Genomic DNA, 4930 nt, shown 5'->3' on the forward strand with positions numbered 1-4930 from the left:
TCTGCTTCTGTGATTTCAAGGGGTGCAATGGGGCTCCTTACAAACTACTCTGCCAAGAGGGGAAGAAAGGGAAGGAAGACAAAAGAATTTTGTGAGAGAGAGAGAGAGAGAGAGAGAGAGAGAGAGAGAGAATGAAGATTGGGTGGAAGGGAAGGAGGGAGGGAGGGAGGGAGAGAGGGAAGGAGGAAAGGAGGAAAGGAGGGAGGAAGGGAAGAGGAAAAGAATCTTAGAAAACTCTGCTTGCCAAATCTGATTTTATTTGACGTGGCTCTAGTTACCTCAAAGAGTGCCAAGAAAATCTCAAAGTCTAATTAATTTGTTCACATGTTTAAAAGGATAAAGGGTATGAAACGGTCAGGAGTGGAACTCTGGGAGAAAGTGGGACTCCTGAAACAGTAGAACAGCATTTCTCCGTCTGTGGGTTGTGACCCCTCAGACAAATTTCTGCCTCCAACAATATTTACATTACAATTCGGACAGTAGCAAAATTGCAGTCGTGAAGTAGCATGAACTGTCTTAAAGGGTCACAGCATTAGGATGGTTGAGAATCACTGCTGCAGAGGGAGTGCACTAGCCCTAAGAGTGTGGATATTGCTGCCTCGTATTCCCTTTGCCTTCATGTCTTCCCTGTAGAAAGCAGCATTAAACTCCTTTGCAGTGATTAATACTGACTTTCAAACGACAGGATCTAGCATTACCTGGGAGACAGAGCTCTGGGCATGTCCATGGGGGAGTTTCTAGATTGGTTTAACTGAAGTAGAGAAGCCCTATCCTGAATGGGGTTGGTGCCACTTCCTGAACAAAGAGGAGAGAGCAAGCAGTGTACCAGCATATCTCTCTCTCTCTCTCTCTCTCTCTCTCTCTCTCTCTCTCTCTCTCTCTCTCTCTCCTCCCTGACTGAGGACACACATGAGCAGCTGCCTCAAGATCCGTGACTTCCCATCATCATGAACTGCACCCTCAAATGGTAAGCCACAAGAAACCCTTCCTTCAGTGCTTCTGTGCCCAGCATTTTGTTGCAGCACTGAGAAAAGTAACTGCTACATTCTCGAAGGGTTTATCAGTGCTTCATTAGTTCTCCATGTACAGATATCAATCTTGAGCTCTAAGCACCAGCCTTTGGAGATGAACTGAAGTAGCTAGAACTCTCATTTGGGGATAACCAAGGTAGGGACAGAGAACATGAGTAAGTGCTCTTGACTATTGCAATTCTCTGTGGCCTGGTCCAGAAAGCTACAGACTTCATGGAGTCAAAACCCTGTGGATGCTGATTAAATATTTGCCTCTCCTTGAGGAATTTGGAGATGTCACTTCCCACCTCCGAGCCTCTGGTTTAAAAGAGCTAACAGTGACACCAGCAGACTCCTTAGAAAGCAGCCTGCCTGTCCAGTGCATTCAATGCAAATACAAGAATATTCAATTATTTGTTGTTTCCTCTTCCCCTTAAAGAAACACTAAGGTACCCAGAGAGTCATCATGCTGAAGAAAAACAGATAAAGGCTTCTGTAAAAGGCAGAAGGCAGGGCTGGGAAGATGGGTCAATAAAGTGCTCTTCCAGCATGAGGACCTGAGTTCAAACCTCCTGGAACCCACCGAAAACAAAGCCAAACAAAACAGACACAGTAGTTCACCTCTGATCCTATTTTATCAACGCTCAGTTTGCATTGTGAACGTTTTCTATTTTTACTCTTCTGACATGATGTTCACTTGGGCTATTAAAAAAAAAAGTTGTTATATTCAGAAAGACCTAGGAAGAAAATTACATGCAAGGACTGTACAACGCCTAAAGTATGTCTCCTCTCCTGCACCACACCCTAATAGTGAGAGCAATAATTTACTCATAAAGATTGATACTTGGCATTTGTGTGGCAGTTATTCAGCTATTGCATAAGAATTAAAATAGTATTATCTTCGGGCTGGAGAGATGGCTCAGCCATTAAAGGCTAGGCTCACAACCAAAAATAAAATAGAATTATCTTCTCACCCAAGGAGTTGGTAACCCTCTGGTCTGGAGCTGAGGTAGGGCTCAGGGGAATCTGAGTTCCAAAAGTCTTTATATCTCTGTGAAATTAGTGACTTCCTTATACATTACAAAAATTACATGCAATCTTACATCCTTATTGTCAAAGCACAGTCGCGCCTGACATGGTCTAAAAATAGACATTTCTCTTTTTTTTACTCAAAACTTTGATTCATTTTAGCCACCTTTAGCCAACGTCTTGACTGCCTTTAATGCTCTCAAAGACAGTGTCTGATGCAACACTGGTTGGGACTAAATAGTTCATACACCAGTTGGTTAGGAGGTAGGGTAGATAGACAATAAAAAGGTGTGTGTGTGTGTGTGTGTGTGTGTGTGTGTGTGTGTGTGTGCGCGCCTGTGTTTGTGCCTGACTATATGGGGAAGAAAGCAAAAAAAGGACCCTACACCGTTTTCCATTTTTCTGTTTCTAAAACTCTGTCTGTTTGCCCCAGCTGTTTTCCATCTATAAAGTCCCTCAATTTGTCAGAACTTACTAGAAGTCTGGCTTATTTTATTCCCCACTGGTTCATCCCACCTGACCCTAACTCAGCTTTTTCCAGTCTAGGTTTCTATGATTCATACCACACCTGTGATCAATGCATTGACGAATAGCTGGGCAGATCCACACAGAGATCTTCTGACATACTATTTACATGTGTTCAATATCTTCAAAATTGCAGAATCATGGCTCAGTCACTGAATTACACAGACTCCAGAAGTCATCGTGTGCTTCTAGAAAATACTTTCATAAATGTAAGCATGTCATGCAATTCTCAAATTTTGTTACTTTTCCAGGCTATGTGTTGCTTATGGCCATGGGATCTTTGTGTGTTTATGTAAACCATATACACATGATGCATGTGCATGCAAGTGTGTGTGATCCCGTGTGTGAATGCCTCAGGTGTTGCTCCCTGCCATCTCTGAGACAGGGTTTCTTGTTGTTCACTGCTGTGTGTCCTAGCTTTGTAGCCCCTGAGCTTCTGGGGACTCTCCTGTGCCCCTCCCAGGTTGCCTTTGGAGCACTGGGTACAGACACATGCCTTTGCTCTCAGATTTATGTAGGTTCTAGGGATTCAAGCTCTGCTCCTCACATTCGCCACGGTAGGCACTTTACCCACTGAGCCATCTCCCGAGCCTGGCCATGGTAATTTTGAATTCAAAGAACAAAGAAAACAGAAAACAGTATTTCATAGGCCTAGCACTAACTTAGAAAAACTGCAATTAACATCTTGAATATTTGTTTCTGGTCTTTAGATGAGGTTTACATAGATTACATTAGGGTTTATGGAATCCCGCACCATTATACTTTTTCACTAAAAATTAGGCAAAAGTACTTTTCTTTGTAATTCTAATTTTCAATAGTGACAGATGAATACATTAACGCTACACACATTCCCCCATTCTAGTTAGATAGGGAATTTTGTCCCTAGATTTTGCCAGCTAAGTTTTTGCTAGCTATCATTTTCTCACAGTATTTTTGTGTTTGTCTCTGTCTACTTTACATATTTTTCTGTTTCCTCTCCAACCAACCATGTCATCTTTCCCATGCTTCTGAAGAAACTTTCAACACTCCCTCCAGTTAGCTCATGCTAAGCATTGAGCAGCCACCTATAGCTTGGCACGAAGAGGACATGATTCAGTGGATAAATACTCCATCCTCACAGCCATAGGCTATGTGCTCGGCAAACTTATTCTTAGCATTTCCTTGGATGGACATGGGGATTTTGGAGGCTCTAGGTTTTCTGTCAAACCAAAGATGTGACATCTCATTTGAATCCAGTCAGAATGCTAGTTGCTGGGACCAAAGAGAATCCCCAGGTGCTCCTTTGGTTCCCTCTATGATATCAGGCAGACAATGTGGGTGGCAGAGCCACACTCCTTGTATAGGTATGGGTCTCTCTGTGGTATATTCTTCAACTTCTGGTTGGTTCTCTTCACTCCCCTTTTTCTGAACTTTTTAAAAATACCATATTTTTAATTAACTTTCAGAGTTTCATACAAGCATACAGCATATTTTTACCATATTCACCCCCAACCATCCCCTAACTCCTTTTAAATCCACTTCTCTACCTTCTCCCAACATCATGTCCTCTTAAGTTTGGGGTCATCCAAAGAAGCATGGTCCATCTACCAGGAGCCATGGCCTTAAAGAAACCTAATTCTCCCCCCTTAGAGGCCATTAGTCATCAATATCCCTACCCAATCCATGCTGGAATGTTGACTGACTTGAAAGTCTTGTAAGGGGACCACAGCTGCTATACATTCATGAGTCAAGTATCATGCACAGAAGACACAATCCTCCAACTCCCTCTTCTCCAATGGTCCCTGAGCCTTGGGGGTTCAGACAACGTACTAAAACCTGGCTTCTTCATTGAGTACTGTGGGCAAAACAAAGTATTACTGGATATCTTTGCCCTGTAATACACAATTGTTACCAAACAAATCTCTCTCTCTCTCTCTCTCTCTCTCTCTCTCTCTCTCTCTCTCTCTCTCTCTCTCTCTGGTCATAACACTCACTTGACCCTAGAGTCAAGACATTAGCTGCAAATACTTTACTCTTTTGATTAATTTTTGGTTTTACCCATAGGGGCCTTTTCACTCTTTGCCTCTTTTAAGAAGAAGAAAGTAAGTTATTTCTTTGAAATTGTCAAAAAAACATACTATCAAACCAGACCAGTACCACACAGGTACCATTGGTCTATGCTATGATTAGCTTCAGCTCAGCAGGATATTTGGTACAGAAGGACTCAGAAACTCAGAAGGAGGATATAACAGATCTTCCATTGTCTCTCCTGTCAAGTCTTGTGTGTGCTTATGTGTGTACAGGTACAGGGATATGCAGTAGTGTTCATGCATGTGTGTGTGTGTGTGTGTGTGTGTATTCATGCACATGGAGAAGGTCAGAGAACA

This window comes from Rattus norvegicus, chromosome 13 (genome assembly GCF_021556685.1).
Source record: "Rattus norvegicus strain SHRSP/BbbUtx chromosome 13, alternate assembly SHRSP_T2T, whole genome shotgun sequence".
Taxonomy (NCBI): domain Eukaryota; kingdom Metazoa; phylum Chordata; class Mammalia; order Rodentia; family Muridae; genus Rattus; species Rattus norvegicus.